This window comes from Protopterus annectens, chromosome 11.part0 (genome assembly GCF_019279795.1).
Source record: "Protopterus annectens isolate FY-2018-M chromosome 11.part0, PAN1.0, whole genome shotgun sequence".
Classification (NCBI taxonomy): domain Eukaryota; kingdom Metazoa; phylum Chordata; order Ceratodontiformes; family Protopteridae; genus Protopterus; species Protopterus annectens.
Genome location: NC_056745.1, coordinates 1,155,875,253 through 1,155,894,824, shown reverse-complemented (window position 1 = coordinate 1,155,894,824; position 19,572 = coordinate 1,155,875,253). Strand labels below are relative to the sequence as shown.

The following is a 19,572-nucleotide window of genomic DNA, read 5'->3' as shown; positions in this document are numbered from 1 at the left end:
TTTAAGTTTACTGTTTTAATGTTTTTCTCTGTTGTATTCTGCTTTTTTATATTCACCTTCCCCCAAATTACACTTTTGCTTGAACATGTAGTTGGTGTAATACTATCAGTAATACTAGTAGCCCAGCATAATGCGTCAGAGATGCTTCAGGTACAACTAACAGTAGGTAAGATAGCGATTCAGGTCGTAGCCTGCTATAGGTCCCCAACCATGCCCCAAGAATCTCACTCCACGTTCCTAAGCACCCTGGAAACTATTAGGGTCCAACAAAACACTTTCATACTGGGTGACTTCAACTACCTCACCATTAACTGAGAAAACTACTCATGCACCAATACACTTGCCCAATGCTTCCTGGAATTCATTAATTCCAATGCGCTGGACCAGCTCATTTTTACTCCCAGTAGAGGAAGTAACATCCTTGACCTGGTTATTACTAACATGGGCACTGTTGCTCAACACCAGTAGTCAATTCTGCCCTGTTTAGATCCGACCACAAACTAATTACTGTGGAAATCCACATCTCACCTACACCACCAGCAAAGGTAACCATCATGAGAAACTTCTCTAAAGCTGACATTGGGTTCCTAAAAACAGAGGTGGCTAACTTCACGGCACCCATGCAAATGGAAAATAGATCCATGACTGCCGACTCGTACACCAGTGCACTGTACAAACACGTACATAAATGCATGGTGCACTGTACAAACACGTACATAAATGCATGGAACTAGCCGTACCCAACAGAACCAAGACACTCTCCTCCAAAAAAAGGAAGCCAATTTGGTGGTCCCCTGCCATTAACAAACTCTACAACAGAAGGGAGAAACCTGTAGAAAAAGGTGAAGTCCCAAGACTGGAAAAACTCCCTTATTAGCCTCAACAAAAAGTTGAGATCCCTCATCAAAACCTCTAAAGCTAGCTATGAAGACAGAATTGCGGCAGACACTAAAAACCACTACAAAGCCTTCTACAGTTGTACAAGAATCCCCACGGCAATACCCAGATTTGCTTCAAGTTACTGCACAATGGTACCTTCTGTACTAAGCCAACAGATATTGCCAACATACTAGCCGACAGATTCAGTGCCAACTTTACCCCTCTCTCCCCCCTCCTAAAGGACCAATCATAATACCAGAAGAATGCCAGGCTCCCAGCATGACTGCAGCACAGGTTAAAGCTGCATTATCTAAGGCCAACAATACAGCAGCACAGGTTAAAGCTGCATTATCTAAGGCCAACAATACAGCTTCCATGGAATCCAGCAATATCCCTGGCTGTGTTATACATGAACTACAAAGTGAACTGAACTACATAGTGAACTATACCGCACCTGTGTGCTCTGTTCAGTCACAACCTCACCTCCGGCTTTGTCCCTACCGATTGGCACACTGCTACATTCAACCCTCTCCATAAAGGGGGAGCAACTACAGACCCTGGGAATTATCGCCCCATTAGCCTGAAGAGTCTGATAAGTAAGGCTATGCAGTGCATCATCATGGACTTAATCAACAAGGATTTAGGGAATTTCCAAACTCTGCATCCCCCACAATTTGGTTTTGTGAAGGGTAGATCATGCCTGCTCAACCTGGTTGACTTCTTTGAGTCAGTCACCAGAGCTGTGGATGAGGGCAAGGCAGTTCATACAGCCTACCTCGATCTGGCCAAGGCCTTTGATACCATTCCCCATTCAGGAATTATTGATAGATTCACCAAACTAGGCATCAACCCCTATATCACTAGGTGGGTGACAAATTGGCTCACAGAACCCACAGTGTGAAAGTAGCAGACTCTAAGTTAGACTGCTGACCAGTCACAAGTGGAGTCCCACAGGGATCGGTCCTGGGTCCTCTTCTGTTTGGCATCTACTTCTCAGAAGTCCAGGCCAACACAGAGGGACTCTGGCTGACCAAGTTCATTGACTGTTGCAAGCTCTGAGCCATTATTAACTCCCCAAGTGATGTAGACATCCTACAGAAAGGCCTCACTGAGACCAACGACTGGTGTCAAAACCATGGCCTTAAGCTTAATGCCAAAAAATGCATAGTCATTCCTGATGGTAGCCCACTGAACACTGAAGGTGTTATAAGAGATCTGGGGACACAGGTTGACAGCAACCACTCCTTCGACCACCACATTGCCACTGTGGTCAGAAAGTCCTTTTTATGTGGCACATCTCATTACCAAGGGTTTTGCATCAAGGAAGAATCATCTCTCTCTACTCTTCCCTCATTAGACCAGTCATTGAATATAATGCCCCATTTGGCATGTATCTCACTAAACACCTGCAACAGCTGGAAAGGCCACAAAAGTACCTCACAAAGAGGATCCTAGACCTTAAACACATGCCCTACAGGGACAGACTCAAAAAAAACTCCAGCTTTTCTCTGTCTCCTATCGTCTGTTAAGAGGCGATCTCTGCTTGACTTAAAGCCATGTCTGACTCAGCCCTGTTACAAATGTTACACCTAAAGAAATCCCAATCCCTCTGCACCACACATTCCAGAGACCTCAACACACTCCAGAGACCTCAACCTCATTACCACAATCAACAGAACATGCTGGAGGGACAGGTTCATAACCCAGAGACTGCCCATGCCCTGGAATAGACTTCCCATACATGTCAAGCAGAGCACCTCACTGGCCCGTTTCAAGAGAAATCTTGATGAGCGGATGGGAAATAGAAAGTTCACCCCGGGGATCACTCCAGTGGCTCTACTTGATAGAGGCACTGGGAACTAACGGCGGCATGATGCCAGGGGCACTTCTGTAGGCTAGGCTGCAGGGCCGTTGGCCTAGTATACACCTATGAACCTATCACCGGTGGATCAGCAGCAGTCATTATTCTCTTTTCTTACTCTTGACATAATTATTTCTGTCAAAAGAGGCTTGTATTAGGAAATCAAAGTCTAGACCAACTTTATTGGAAGTAGTGAATATAGTAACAGAGATAAAACAACTGGAATTGGAGCCTTTAGAAAAGGGAAGGAGCAAACTACATAGGAAAAAAATGGGAATTCTGGGAACAATATATGCAGAGCAGGAACGATGTTTAAGAGGCAAGATTTGAATGAGCCATATAATGCCTGACTGACTGGATGGTTTATAAGTGATGTATAATGTTTACAACTACAGTTGTTTCAATAGTGTCTGTGATAAGTGTTTGCAACTAAAGTGATATCATTTTGTATGTTTTAAGTTTATATAAATGTAAGATTGCCCTTGTTGTATGTGTAAATTTAATGAAGATGTTTGGGGGGAAAAAAAAAAAGAGAGGCTTGTATTAGAACATTTATCCTTGGCTTATTGTGTAGTGTGTCATCAGCAACATGTCTTGTGTGTTTTCGTAAAACAAATTAACATTAGGTCACTATTTACCACTAAAAGTAGCACTTTTTTAGTGTTTAATGTTTCAGAGACGTGATCTCTCTAGTTCATAGGTTCATACTAGGCTATCTGCCCTAGGGCATTTATAAGCCTAGCCAGAGTGTGTTTGGCTTTCGCCACCCATTTTAAATTAATTTTGCTATGCCTTTTTCGAAGTTAGTATACTGTGCCTCTGTCTAACAGTGACACAGAAGTGATACCCGGGTAAACCTACGATCTCCCATCCACTCATCAAGATTCCTCTTGAAGAGAGTCAATGAGGGACTCTGCCTAACCTGGACTGGGATTTTATTCCAGAGTGACGGGAGCCTCTGGGTTATGAATCTGTCCCTCCAGCATGTCCTATTTATTTCAGTGCTGAGGTTCAAGTCTCTCAAGCGCGTAGCTCGATGGGATTTGGATTTTCTGAGGTGCATCATGTCCATTAATTCCGGGTTGGACATGGCTTTATACATCAGGCACAGATCGCCTCTGAGCAGGCGGTATGCCACTGAGTAGAGCTGGAGTTTCTTTAACCAGGCAACATATGGCATCTGTTTGAGCCCTTTGATCCTCTTGGTGAGGTACTTTTGGGGTCTTTCCAGTTGCTGCAGGTGTCTGGTAAGGTACATCCCAAAAGGGGCATTGTACTCAATTATGGGCCTGATGAGGGATGAGTAAAGAGGCACGATGACCTCCCCTGAGCTAGATGTGAATCCCTTCATGATTAGGTGGGCTATATAAAATGTTTTTCTAACCACTTTGGCCACGTGGTTGTCAAATGAGAGATTGCTATCAACTTGGGTCCCCAGGTCCCTAATTACTTCTTCTGTACTTAATGGATTACCACCTATGTGGTAATTTGTGGGCACTTTGTTTTTGCCAAAGGGGATGACTATACACTTTTCGGCATTTAGCTTGAGGCCATGGCTCTGGCACCAGTTGTCTGTTTCTATGAGGCCCTTTTGGAGGATGCTTGTGTTGGCAGGAGAGTCAATTATGGCACCCAGTTTGCAGTCATCTGCGAACTTGGTCAGCCACAGTCCTTCCGTGCTGGCCTGTATCTCCGAGAAATATATACCAAACAAGAGAGGTCCCAGGACTGAGCCTTGTGGGATGCCACTTGTAACTGGTTTGGAGTCTGACATGACTCCAGCAATGGTAACCATGTGGGTTCTGTCCTTGAGCCAGTTTGCAACCCATCTGATATAGGGGTTTATATTTAAGCTGGTGAGCTTATCTATAATGCCCGAGTGGGGTATTGTATCGAAGGCTTTTGCAAGGTCCAGGTAGGCTGTCTGGACCACCTTCCCCTCGTCAATGGCCTTGGTGACTGTTTCAAAGAAATCAACCAGGTTTAAGAGGCAGGATCTGCCCTTAACAAAGCCAAACTGGGTAAGATCCAGTGTCTGTAGGTCCCCAATATCTTTGTTTATGAGGTCCATGGTGATCCTTTCCATAGCTTTGCAGACCAAGCTAGTCAGGCTTGTGGTAGTGGTATTGTGCTTTGTATGAGGCATGCTGTACTACATAGAAATGTGAGATTGCATAAAATATTCTGCACTTCATACCTTCTTCATGTTTATGTAGTACATCACTAGTATTTTGTTTTGGTTAACTGAAACTCTTGGGGGGGGGTTTCTTTGCATATTCCTTACAGTATACAAGAGGAAATGCCTGCACTGCACTGACACTGTCCGTTAATTTCCCTTGTAGTAGTTATTTGGTATTCAATCTTTTTCAGGTTTGTTATGGTAAATCACAGCATTGAGTTTATACACTTTACATGTTTCATTTTTCCTTGGTAAGAATATGTTGGTACCTTCCCAGCAAGGGATCAAGATGGGTCTTTGCTCTTGGTAGATAATGATGTAGAATGGCATGTGTCTTCGTTATCTATTTTGCGGTGTTCTTTCTCTCAAGTTCTACCTGATGTTCTTCATGTTTCACTGTTGCAGTCATTACATTTGGGTTATCTGCTTGCAGATAGCCCTCAGTTGGCCTAATTAACAAAGTCTTGGGTCCTGCGTCGGTTGCTGTCCCTTCTTCTATGATGTCAGGGGTATAAAACATGCAGCTGACACCATTACATCAGTCTTTCTTGCCGTGTGGTGCCTGAAGCATAAACAGTTCGCAAGTGCTGGTCGGCCGACTACTGAGATTTTCGATCTGAAGTAGGAACTTCATTTGTCAGCAACCTTTGGGATACAGATCCGAGCCGGCAACTTCTATCATAGCATAGATCCGAGCTCCTAGCTCCTCCCCTTACCCATAATCCCCTGCCTACCCTAACTGACCTCAGATCTAGTTTGCCGCTCTTCAAGCAACAGCTAGGTTCCAGAGCTCTTAGCGTTTTTGTGAGAAAAAAAGTTTTTTTCTTTCTTCTTTCTGAGTGAGTGATTGTGTGTGCGTGGTAGGTTTACCCTTAACACTAATCTTATTATTATTTTAGCTTTTCAGCTTAAATTTAATTTAAAATATTTCTCCCTTCCCTGCTGGTCGTAGCGTGTGTGTGACTTGAGTGTTAGGGGCCTAGTGAGTGTGCTTTACTGTAGTAATGTCGGAGGCCCCTAAAGCCATTTTTTCAAAATGCACCGAGTGTGGTCACAAGCTTTCACCGGCTGATGGCCATACTCTGTGCGTTAGGTGCCTTGGGTTTGAACACCTCTCTTCGGGTTGCGCGATTTGCGCTGCGTTCAACCCCAGGGCACTCAAGGATCGAAGGTCGAAGCTAGTTCTGGCGGGCCTTCTACCCCCAGACTCTGCTTCGGCCTCCGGTACTTCGGTGCCCGCTACCCCCCCGGTAGCGGTCACTCCTGCCTCCCTTCCTCCGACCGGGACTCAACCTCCCGCTTTGGCTCCGGAGGATAGGGAGGCCAGGAAAGAGAAGCGGCGGAAGAAGCATCTTAAGCGGCGGGCCGATGACTCCTCATCGGCCTCGCCCGCCAAGAGGGCTTCTCTGTCCAAGTCTTCTCGATCTCCTCCTCCTCGGATCCGATCCCCTTGTTTCTCCCCGGGACCCGAGGAGGAGGTGATCCGGTCCCCATCGAGGTCATCGAGGCGACACTCCAGGTCTGCCTCGGTGGCCTCTTCGAGGTCCACTTTTAGCATGTCTGATGCGGACATGGACCGGATGATGAGGAGATTCATCCAGGCCCAGATGCAGATGGGAGTGCTCTTGCCTCCCCCCCCCCCTCCAGGGGGGGGGGAGCTCGACCCCTTTTTTCGCTCCTATAGCTCCTTCTCCGACCCGCATTCCGGGTTCGGAGCGCTCAGAGCCGAGCCACATTGGATCCGGGGGTAGGTCAGAGCCGAGTTTGTCGGATCCGACCTCTCGGAGCTGTGGGCCGAGCTTCGGATCCGAGGGATTCGGTGTGCTTTCGGCTCCGTCCCAGTCGGAGCACACTGGTCCTTCGGATCCGACGTTCTCAGCGCCGGGTCCGATCCCAGCTTCGGATCTGAGTGGGAGTCGGATCTCGGATCCGTCAGAGAGCGGCTCCCCCTTGGCTTTCGCTGCGGTGGAGAGGGCACTGTCGAGTGCTTCCAGGCCTCCGGTCCTGGCTTCGGCTCCCTCCCGCACTCCTTCTCATCTGGTCTTGGCTCCCCTCATCCGGCCCTCGGGGCAGCCTGCCTCAGTGCCTCTAGGAGTTCCAGGGGAACAGGATACAGCCTGTGAGGACTCCTTGGACAGCCCCCCCCGAGGAGATTCCTCACAAGGCAAAGTGCAAAAGGAGGCACATGGACTCCCCTGAGAGTCTCACCGAAGATACGGACTTGGATGAAGGGGAAGGCTCCCCTAGATCACCCCCTGAGGATGTCTCCTTTGGCGACATCATGGAAATGCTCAAAATCAGGGGTGGGTGGTCTGCCCCCAAGGCTTCCTCTGATGAGTCCGTATTCCTTGAGGCGTTTGAGGCAGGACCATCTACCTCTTGGGTGTCCCCTCCACCCGACCCCCTGATGGATCTCATATCCTCTAGGGCTTGGAAGGAACCGGACACCGTAGAGCCGATCCCCAAGCGTCCGGACAAAATTTTGAGCCGCCCTGCAGAGAGATCACACTAGAGCAGAGGTCCCCCTGTGGATGCCATGTTGGTGGCTGCAGCCATCAAAAAAGAGTTGGCTCAGGAGAGCCCCACGGTTCATCCTCCGAGCAAGGAGTCACGCGTGATGGACCGTCTTGGGAAGCGGGCCTTCAGTTCAGCGACCTTCTCTATGAGGGCCTTGAACTACATGGCACACGTTATTCGGATGCAGTGGGATCTAATTAAGGAATACGCTACTTCCCGCCTAGGGTCCATGTCGGAGGGAGACAAGGATCTGTACTCCTCCCGAATGGCCACCCTCCGCTCTCTCTCTAACACCTCTATGCGGCTGTTGTCTCATGCTACGGAGGGAGCCGCTAGAGCAGGCAGAGTCGGGCTTGTCATGAGGAGACAGGCCTGGCTCCGTCACTGTGACTTCTCTGAACCCTTTAAGGTGTCATTCACGAATGCCCCTTTTGATGGTTCTGCACTGTTCGGCAAAACCGTTCGCGACACTCTTGTCCAGAGCGAGAAAGATGGGAAGACCTTGTCTGCCGTCGGAGTCCGCTTCTCTGTGCCCCAGAGGTCCTTTTCGAAGAACCAAAAGGGTCAGAAGAAGATGTGGTTCCGAAAATCGCATCAATCCCAGTCTGCTCAGGACAAACAGTCCTCTCGTGGCAGAGGAGGACAGGAAGGACGCCGCCCCAGAGGCAGAGGGGGTCCCAGGAATTTTGGGTCCAGAGAACCGTTCTCTGAGAGGCCCACGCAGAACCCCTGAGGCGTTACCCGACTGCTCCACTCTGGAGGCAGTCGGGGGGCGTTTTTCGAGGCACCTAGCAAAATGGGAGTCCATAACAACGGATCGCTGGGTGCTTCGTATTATATCCACAGGTTACCAAATTCCCTTTATAGTAAACCCCAGAATCAGAAGCCTTCCCGACGTTCCACCCAGTCAGAGGGAGGCGGCTGCTGCAGAAATTCAGCAGCTTCTGCAAAAAAGAGCCATCCAGCCCATCCCCCCAGATCAAGTCGGATCAGGGTTTTACTCCAGGTTCTTTCTGGTGCCAAAAAAGACGGGGGACTTGAGGTCTATCCTCGACCTCTCTATCCTAAACCTGGCGGTACCCAAAGAAAAGTTCCGAATGGTCACGTTGCAATCTGTCCTCCCCTTATTGCGGGAGAACGACTGGATGTGCTCCATAGACCTCAAGGATGTGTACTATCACATTCTAGTGGACAGGCGTTCCAGGAGGTTTCTCCGCTTCCGGCTGGGAGCCAGTCACTTTCAATTCAGGGTCCTCCCCTTCGGTCTCACCTCAGCCCCCAGGGTGTTCACCAAGGTCCTAGCGATAATAGCGGCCCACCTGAGACTTCAGGGAATTCAGGTCTTTCCATACCTGGACGACTGGCTCCTCACAGCCCCAACAAGGCATCTACTTTGTTCATGCAGGGATTATTTCCTCAGTCTGGCTCCACTATTAGGATTAACCATCAACATGACCAAATCCTCTCTCATCCCTACACAGGTGTTGGATTTTATAGGGGCGAGACTGGATTCCAGACAGATGCTTGCGTTCTTGACTCCAGATCGGCTTCGGAACCTGATGTTGCACGTGCAGGCCATCCTTCAACTGCAAACTCCTTCGGCGGAATTGGTCCTGAGGGCCCTAGGATCTATGGCGGCTGCAATCCCTCTGCTGCCATTGGCCCGGTTGAACATGAGGGTTCTGCAGTGGACCCTCCGGGTACAATGGTCCCTGTCTCACAACCCCCTGTCTCACCCCATTTCCTTAAGCAAGGTTTGCAGAAGATCGCTCCTGTGGTGGCTCCAGTCTCCCAACCTCCACACGGGACATCCCTTCTCACTACCTCCGCCAGTCGACACAGTGACCACGGACGCTTCTCGCCTGGGGTGGGGGGTGGGCATTTTTCAGGCAGGACAGTCCAAGGCACATGGAACGACGTAGAGACCTCTTTGCATATCAATGTCCTAGAGATGAGGGCGGTGCTTTTGACGTTGCAGGCACTACACAACTCTCTTCCGGTAGGGACGATTGCAGTACAGACCGACAACATGTCGGTCGTCTGGTACATCAACAAACAGGGAGGAACCAGGTCTTACCCCCTTTGCCACGAGGCCATGAGAGTGTGGGAATGGGCGATTTCCACCAACCGCTTTCTCATAGCAACGCACATTCCGGGACGGTCCTACATTCTAGCGGACAGGCTCAGTCGTACTATCCTGACTCCTTATGAATGGTCTCTCAACCATCGAGTTGCAGAGCAAGTATTTGCCCGATGGGGGCAACCTTGTTGCGATCTTTTTGCCTCTCCTTCAAACACCAAATGCAACGATTACTTCGCTCTGATCCCCCCTCCGGGGGAGTCCCCGAGAGACTCTCTAGTTCATGCTTGGCCTCCCGGTCTGCTTTATGCTTACCCTCCTCTTCCCCTGATGTTGAAATTATTACAGAAAGCCAGGCAGCTGGGGAGCAAGATGATCCTCATTGCCCCATTCTGGCCTCATCAGATGTGGTTCCCTTACTTATGGTCTCACCTAGTGTATCCAGCATGGATTCTGGATCCCATTCCGGATCTCATTTCTCACCCTCTCGGTCTTCCGACTCCGAACCTGGTCAACCTCAAGCTGACGGCTTGGTTGCTCCAGTTCCACTCCTCATAAGGACTCCCGGGATCTCATCACCGGTCAAAGCCATTCTTGTAGCAGCTCACAAGCCTTCCACCAGGAAGGTTTATCAGAGTAAGTGGGATCGCTTCACTATTTGGGCAGAACACCGTCGTTTAGACCCTTTTACAGCCCCGATATTGTCGGTTCTAGATTTTCTAACCTCTCTCTTTCACCAGGGGGCTAGTTCTTCCACAGTCAAGGTACAACTGTCAGCAATCTCATACTGTCACGTGGGGCAAGAGTCTGGCCCTCTTATCACTTCCAAACTGTGTAAGACCTTCCTCAAGGGTACCTTCCTCCTTAGGCCTCCAGTTAAAGAGGTGGTACCTCCATGGGATTTATCCTTAGTCTTGCAGGCCTTGACTGGTCCCCCATTCGAACCGGCGGCCACGGTTGATCTCAAATTTCTCTCTTGGAAGACAGCCTTTTTGGTGGCCATAACTTCAGCCAAAAGAGTGTCGGAATTGCAAGCTCTTTGTGTCAAACTACCATATCTGGTCTTTCACCCGGATAGGGTTTACCTCAGGATCAATCCGTCCTTTCTACCTAAGGTATCTTCAGAGGCGAACCTCAATCAATCTATCAGTCTTCCAGTGTTTTTCCCCAACTTTCATAACAAAGGGGAGTACAAGCTACATTCCTTAGACGTACACAGACAACTACGTTTTTATATCCATAGAACTGCTGATCATAGGCAATCCGATCAGTTGTTTATCTCCTTTGCCAAAAGTAATTTCGGAAAGTCAGTTTCTCTCTCTCGATGGATCTTGAGTTGTATTCTTTTAGCATATCAGAGTTCGGGAAGGCCTGCACCTCAAGGAGTCCATGCTCATTCTACTAGGGCCGTTGCCACATCTGCGGCCTTTCAAGCTAGGGTTCTACTGGATGACATTTGTTCCGCAGCCACTTGGGCTTCATCTCACACCTTTATCAGCCACTATAAAATAGATGTTGTCTCCCGAGGTAGGGCGTCCTTTGGCTCTGCGGTGCTCCGGAATATCCTTCCATGAAGGCCACCCAAGATTTAGGTAGCTGGGGACTCTGTCCCAAAGGTTGCTGACAAATGAAGTTCCTACTTCAGATTAAGAAGTTATGTACTCACCATAATGTTCCATCTGAGTAGGTATCTTCATTTGTCTGCAACCACCCCCCCCTCCTTCCCCCTGACCAATATGATCGTTCTTGCGTCATTAGCATATGTTCCCATTGGGACACTTTTATCTGCTGTGCTATGGGGCAAACTTGATCTGAGGTCAGTTAGGGTAGGCAGGGGATTATGGGTAAGGGGAGGAGCTAGGAGCTCGGATCTATGCTATGATAGAAGTTGCCGGCTCGGATCCGAGATCGGATCCGTATCCCAAAGGTTGCAGACAAATGAAGATACCTACTCAGATGGAACGTTATGGTGAGTACATAACTTCTTATTTTCGAGTTTCAAAACCGAAGTCTTCAACTAAAGCTAAGTACCCCAATTGGGGAAACTTTTTCTTGCTCCTTTCCGATGTCAGTAAAAGTTAATAATTGCATTACTTGTGGAAAGTAAATTCCTTACAAAGATTTTCATTCATACTGTATTCCTTGCCTAGGCTGTGACCACTATGTACCTTGCTGTTGGTTTTGTGCTTTATTTAATCAGCTCACTATCCATCGTAGGCATATTTTCGACTCTAAATATTTCGGTTCTCGGTTTAATTATCCTGAAATTTCGGGGGTTAGCCATCCGACTACCGAGATTCCGAAAAAACACAAAGATAAAGACAGAGAGGCTGCCTAGGTCCAAAGCTGCCAACGATGCTTCTCCTAAGCCAGTCGCCAGTTCGGCGGTACTCAGTGAGGCGCTTTCGCAGCCCCTGATACCTGCTACTTCTGATTCACAGGCCTCTATTGAGACCCATTCGGAGTCCGGTATGCCGCGAGATGCTTCAACTGTGGAACCTACGGATGTCTTGGATGGGTCCGGAGCTGCTGTGCAGGCACTGGCTTCTGAGGGTGTATTCAGGCCTACGGACGTGCATATTAAACCGACGCCTCCTTCTTCATTTAGGCCTAAATCTCGAACCATGCCTAAGAAACTGACGCCCAACCTGCATGCTGAGGCCTCAATGCCTAAAAAACAAATGATAAGAATGACTAAAGATCTTATAACTCTAATCAGGGGAAGCCAGCCTCCCCCTTCTAAGAGACCTAGGACTGAAGTTGTTTATGAATCTTCTGACCAGGATTCTGATTTTTCTGATTCTTCTGATGATCTGGATTTGCCCTTATCTACTTATGAGGATTCTGATGCAGAGGACTTTTCCCCCTGCTTCCCCTCCAGGGGATTTTTCTTTTGGTGAAAGCTTACATACCCTAAGGGGGCATTTCCACTGGGAAAGCCAGGATTTTTCTGATTCAAAAAAGAGGCTTAGGGATTTCTTACTCCTGCCTCAGCATATGCCTTTAGCTATACCTCCTGTACTAGACATTGTTGATGCCTTTTCAGAATCTAGTTTGGCTCCTGATTCTTTGCCTCCTGCTCCCAGAAAACCTGACAAATATTACAGGGTTTCTGATTCACACAAGTTCCTTTTTAAAAATCCTATTGCGGATCCAGAGACTATTTCACAGGGACCCACGGGCATTAAGGCTTCTACTGCTAAAAATCCTACCCCTTCTGGTAGAGATTCTAGGGCGCTGGATAGATGGGGTAAGAAGGTTTACACTTCTGCAACCTTGGCCATTAGGGCTTTAAATTGCCAGTTTCAAATGTTAAAGTATCAACAGCATGTTATTGGATTGCTTAAACAGAAAATGATGATGATTCCTGACTGGGCTGATAATAAAGAAGTACAGGATTTAATGCATTCTGCAGAACAGGTTGGAAAACACTTTGCAATGTGGATTTCATTCACTAGAGGTCTCTTGTAGAGCTGCTGTTACTGGGTCTGTGCTGAGAAGGCATGCTTGGCTTAAGGAACAATCTTTGCCTGATAATGTTAAAGCTAAACTGTTGGATGCTCCCTTAAATCAAAACTGCCTGTTTGGCAACAAAGCTGAGAAAGTTCTTAAAAAGATGGAAGATAAAGCTAAATATATGCATACTGCTAAAGATTTCTTACAAGTTCAGCCTCCTAGATTTAGTAGGCACTGGCCCTCTAAGAATTGGTCCTTTCCAGCCCCTTCCAGGTCTTCTCAAGCCAATCTCAGACACAGTAGAAACCCCAGGTTTCAGTCCCAGGGGGACACAAGACTAAGCAGTGGGGGGTTTCCGCATCCAAATCTGGGAGTAGTAAGACTCCCCCTATGGAAAACTGTCTCAATGACTTGCTTTTAAAATTTCCAAGCACTTACCAACTGAAGGCTCCTTTAGGCGGAAAGATTGGTCTGCAAAAACTGGGAACTCATTACCCAGGACAAATGGGTTTTAAATATAGTGTCCCAAGGATACAGATTTCATTTCCACACACTACCAACACCAAATGGGTGGCCAGATCTACCCCCAAAGCAATGGGCAGAGGCTCATAATCAAGTACTCTCTCTCTTAAGCATGGGGGCTATTCAAGTTGGTACCAGAAGAGGAAAAGGGACATGGTTTCTATTTGAGACTTTTCCTGGTACCAAGAAAAGGCAATACATGGCGTCCTATCCTGGGCCTTTCTACTCTAAACAACTTTCTGGTGATTCCAAAATTCAAAATGCTGACTCTTCACCAGCTGCTTCCTATGCTAGGCAAAGATGAATGGTTGGCAACACTAGACTTAAAAGAGGCATACCTGCACATCCCTATCAGGGAGTCTTGCAGAAGATACCTATGCTTCAAAGCAGGCTACATGCACTATCAGTTCTCTGCACTACCCTTTGGCTTATCTACTGCACCCTGGGTATTCACAAAGTGCCTAGCTCCAGTTATTGCATTTTGCAGGCAAAGAAATATTCAAATATACCCATACCTGGATGATTGAATTCAGGCAGAAAGCCGGGACATACTTTTGAATCATCTGGTCTTTGTTCAAAGGGTGCTGACTTGTCTGGGGTACACCATAAACAAAAAGAAATCACACCTGGTACCCTATCAACAAATTATATTCCTGGGAGCAAGCTTGAATACAACTTCCCAGATGTCTTTCCTCACGCCAGAGAAATGGATTCATTTGACAACCTACTTCAAACAAGTGGCCACAAAAACCCAGTCGTCTGCAAGGCAAATACTGCAAGCCTTGGGGTTCATGGCCTCCTGCATTCTTCTAATTCCATATGCAAGGCTGCATATGAGGAAACTACAATGGTATCTCAAAAGCCTATGGTGTCAACATTCACAGGATCTAGAAGCAAGGATTCCTATCATACCTTGCCTACACCTAGAGTTCCTTTGGTGGACAGAGGCCTGCCACCAAAACAGGGGACTGCCATTCACACTACCCCCTGCCGCTCAAAACTTAAAAACAGATGCATCAGACTATGCATGGGGGGGGCCTCACCTGGCAGGGAAGTGCATTCAGGTCAAATGGAACCCAAGTCAAATGTACCTGCACATAAATCAAAAGGAAATGTTCGCTGTACAGAATGTTCTGACAGCCTTCAAGGACTGCATTTTTCCATGACAACTTATGGTAAAGACGGACACCACCACTGTCATGTGGTACATAAACAAGCAGGGGGGTACAGATTCTTACCCCCTCTGCAGACTTGCCATGGCATTGTAGAACACAATCTTGAGCTACCAAGTGAATCTGCAAGCTCAATTCCTGCCAGGAAAACTAAATACGCTGGCAGATGGACTAAGCAGAAACCTCATGGACCCACACGAGTGGAAACTGGAACAGAGTATTTTCAACATGTTGACAAGCAAATGGGGGAGCCCAGATAGAGATCTGTTTGCCTCCTCCCAGAACCATCAATTCGACAAATTTTGCACAAGGATTCCCCATAAGCTAGCTTGGAAAGTGGACGCTCTATCCTTCAGGTGGAAAAACCTATCAGTTTATGCCTTTCCTCCTCTGCCTCTACTCCCCAAGGTATTAATAAAGATCAAACAGGAAAAGCCAAGGATGATTTTAATTGCACTAGACTGGCCACGCCAACACTGGTACCCCCTCCTGCGCAGTGTGTCACGCATGGCCCCATGGCACCTGCCTCAGATTCCTTCCCTGTTGTCTCAGCAGGAGAACCAGATACTGCACCCTCAGCTGCAAGCCCTGTACCTAGCAGCCTGGCTAATTACCTAATCAGTCCTTTACCACCCCTCAGTGAATCAGTGATGGATATCATTTTAGAGGCAAGGAGGCCTAGTACTAGAAAATCTTATGCTGCAAAATGGAAAAAAAAATTGTGCCTGGAACCAATCTCAAGGGAGGAGCACAGCAGTGCCCAATTTACCTCAGATTCTACAATATTTGATTGAGATGCTTCATAAGGGCTTGTCCTTTTCCTCCATCAGAATTCATGCATCAGCCATTTCAGCTCATTATAGCACAGACCCTCCCCTCTTCTCTCACCCACTGCTCAAGTAGTTCCTCAGAGGGGCCAAACATTTATGACCACCCAGGAGAGCTCCATCTCCAGCCTGGGACCTTAACTTTGTCTTGGAGAAACTCACTCTTCCTCCTTTCGAGCCAGATGCTACTGCAGATTTAAAATTCCTTTCCTGGAAAACAGCTATCCTTTTAGCGATCACTTCTGCAAGAAGGGTATCTGAATTACAGGCCCTTATGGCAGTGGAGCCCTTCATCATCTTTCATGTGGACATGGTGTCTCTCAGAACTAATCCCTCCTTCATGCCCAAGGTGGTATCCAGTGTGGCTCTTAATCAGTCCATTCATTTGCCTACCTTCTTTCCTAATCCCCAGAACAAAGGGAAACGGATACTGCACTCTTCAGATGTGCACAGACAACTTAGCTTCTACTTCACAGGTCTAAACCACAAAGGAAATCTGAACAACTGCTGGTGGCATTTGCTGCAGAGACAGAGGGGAAAGCTATTTCCAAGCAAACCATTTCAAAATTTATAGGCCACTGCATTCATTTCTGCTATAAGCAGCATGGAAAACCTATCCCACAGGGCATCAGACCCCACTCAACCAGGGCTACATCTGCTTCTACAGCCTTTCTCATGGATGTCCCTACAAGGGACATCCTAGAAGCTGCTACTTAGAGTTCTGTTCATACTTTCACCAGGCATTATCATTTGCCAATTTTCTCTAAAACCAGAGCTGGCTTTGCTACTGCAGTCTTGCAGGGCCTTATAGCTCATATGCGGTAACTGAAACACAAGCAGGCCTCAAAGTTCCATATACGAAGCTGATAGAAATTCTGTTATGCAAAATATTACACTGGTCACAATAGAATCAAGATGAACGTTCTTTATTTGGTACAGTTAGCGCTTTCACCTCCTCGGCTTCATCAGACTGTGATCAAACCAAAAAAAAACAGTCATTTATATACCACTTCCAATTAAAACAATAATTACTTAATTACACCCAATAAAAACATGTATAAATTAAAGAACCAAGCGCTTATACTCTACGGAGATATGAAATATACATTAAAAACTTATGCATATATGTAAAATTGTATATCTGCATGGGGAATATGTAATAGTAATAAGTGAAATCTAATAATGAGTTTACGCTTAGTATAAAAACACTATATATAAAAATATGAAACATACTTTAAAAAACCTATGCATGTATACAGAATTATCTAATTATTATTATTGTCTGCATAGGGAGTATGTATTGGTCACGAGTGGAATCTAATACAACATTTCTATTTAAAACAGAAATATAATTTGTTATCCAACCATTATAGCAGATATAAATACTAAAAAATGTGGATGAACACATATAAAACTCTCAACTATCATCTACTCGGGAGATATAACCTAATGTAAACACACTTTATTAACATAAAGACTTTCACATTTGATTTTCAAACCATTATAAAAATCTGATCTCCAAAATTAGCCTATTGAACTAATTTATATAACTCTTCATTTTGTTTTTCCTTTTGTCCTTAGTTTCCGTTTCTTTAACATTGTCTGTATATTAATCTTGTCATTCAAGCCGGGTGGGTGATCAGCTCTCAATCGAATAATCCATCTAAGTTCCATTTCCACCCTCTATATCCCCACCTCTAGGACTAGTTCGAATCTGTTGAACTACACAGAAACTAAACCTGTGCATTGGACCTGTCTTTTTACAATGTCTTGCTAAAGCATTGTGTTCTTGACCAGTCCTGATGTGGTATAAATGTTCCCTAATGCGAAATCTAAATTCTCTATTGGTCTTGCCTATGTAAAACGCATCACATGCGTCACACTGTGCCAAATATATCACATTAACGCTCTTACAGGTGGTTCCTGTCATAAAAGAGAATTCTTTGTAAATATGGGGGGAATAAAATGTATTACTGGTGTTAATATAGCTACATTGGTTACAATTACCACATGGAATGGTATTATAAGCTATTACTCTCTTTCCAGTAGTTGGTCTTCCATAAAATAACCTTTTCATGTTTTTCATGTTCTTATAGATGAATCTAGGTTCATCACGTACTAGCCTCATAATTTCCTCATCTACTTTTAGGATATCCCACTGTTCTCGTATTATTCTCCTAATATTGCTGACATCAGAGGTAAAATAAACTGGTATATTTAAGACATGTTCTTTCATATCAATATTAATGGGAACGTCCTTCCTCACTTCATATTCTTCAAGATGATTGTGACTAGAGAAATATGGACGTGCTCTTGTCTCTCTAAGCTCAATAGAGGTATTGATGGCCCTCTCGATCTCATCTGTCTTATAGGCTCTATCTCGTAACCTCTTACTCAACCCAGTCAGCTCTGATCTAAAGCCCTCATCCGTCGGGTTAAGTCTTGAAGCCCTCATAGATTGGCTCCTAGCTACACTCTCAAAGACATGCCTGGGATGCATGCTATCCCTGTGCAGGAGTGTGTTCCTATAACACTTCTTTCTGTGGATGGAAGTATTCACTAATCCATTACTCAACCTCATAATGTTAACATCCAAAAATGCAACAAACTCTCTAGAGGAACTGGACGTGAACTTCAAGAATTCCACAGAATTGTTCAAATATCCTGCAAATTCTAGTAATTCCATCTCACTACCTCTCCACACCAAAAAGAGATCATCTACGAACCTCCTATAAAAACTCACATGCTGTCTAAATATTTCTGATACAAAGAGTATTTCCTTCTTCCAGTAGGCCATTACTACATCTGCTTCTACAGCCTTTCTCATGGATGTCCCTACAAGGGACATCCTAGAAGCTGCTACTTAGAGTTCTGTTCATACTTTCACCAGGCATTATCATTTGCCAATTTTCTCTAAAACCAGAGCTGGCTTTGCTACTGCAGTCTTGCAGGGCCTTATAGCTTGTCCTAATTCTATTCATATTCCTCCTCCCAACCTTAGCTTTGGGAATCTACCCAAATGTAATGAATGAGTGCAACAGTGAAACACGAAGAACATAGTACAGTTGTGTACACTTATCATAAATGTAGATGTTCGAGTGTATTCAGTGTTGCAGTCCGTGTTACCTTCCCTCCAGCCCCCTTTCTTCTTTTGATTATGCCTCTTCTCTCCCTTACTATGCTCAAAAAGCGTTTTGGTGCATTTGCTTTTTTGTTGGAGGTATATCCTTGTATTTATAGTTTTAATTGCTTCCCATTAGGTGGGCACCTGACATCTGGGGCAAGAAAACCTGATTTAATGGTGTCTGCTGCATGTTTTATACCCCTGACGACCTGACATCATGGAAGAAGGGACAGCAACCGATGCAGGACCCAAGACTTTTAGTCAGGCCGACTGAGGGCTACCTGCAAGCAGATAACCAAAATGTAATGACGGCAACAGTGAATGCACTCGGACATCTACATTTATGGTAAGTGTACACAACTGTACTTTCTGAGAGTTGCACATCTCCCTGTTCTACCTTATAAATTATTATTGTATATTGTAATGGTTTTATATTATTTTATCTTACATTCGTGGTTGTATTTTTAATTTTTTTCAACATTTGCTGTTTGTTTTGATTTTTTTATTCTGCAGAAGTGAAAGTTTCAGCTGTGGTGGTAAAATTCATTGGTAACTATGCTTTTATTAGGCATATAACTCCAAAATACTTCCTCACACAGCATGTTTTGCCTAGGTGCATAGTGTGAACATAACAGTAAATTTAAACAAGCTGTTAATGAAGTAAAAGGTTTTAGATTCTGTTTATATATCAAAAACGGCTTATGCCCTTGGAAATTAAAGATACATTGTAGAAACTGTACAAAGTAAAGCAAATAACTTGTAAAAGGGCTGACTGAATTAAGAACAAGGTTTTATTTCTGTCATTGTGGATCACAGTGAGCACCTTATTTTACAATTTCGACTGACGCTTCTTCTTACAGACTTCCAAAAGTCAGGGAAATGCAGTTAGTTTCTTGGGTGCCATTTAAGCCCCCACCAAAGCTGCTGCTTTATAAATCTAGGAAACTGTTTAGTT

At 45.7% G+C, this 19,572-nt stretch overlaps 1 protein-coding gene across 1 annotated transcript in view; it reads left to right on the top strand.

Moving 5' to 3' along the window:
- The window catches only part of DNAJC2 (DnaJ heat shock protein family (Hsp40) member C2), a 1,234,748-nt gene that overhangs the window by 604,613 nt on the left and 610,563 nt on the right, over positions 1–19,572 (top strand). The gene's annotated exons all lie outside the window — the stretch shown is intronic.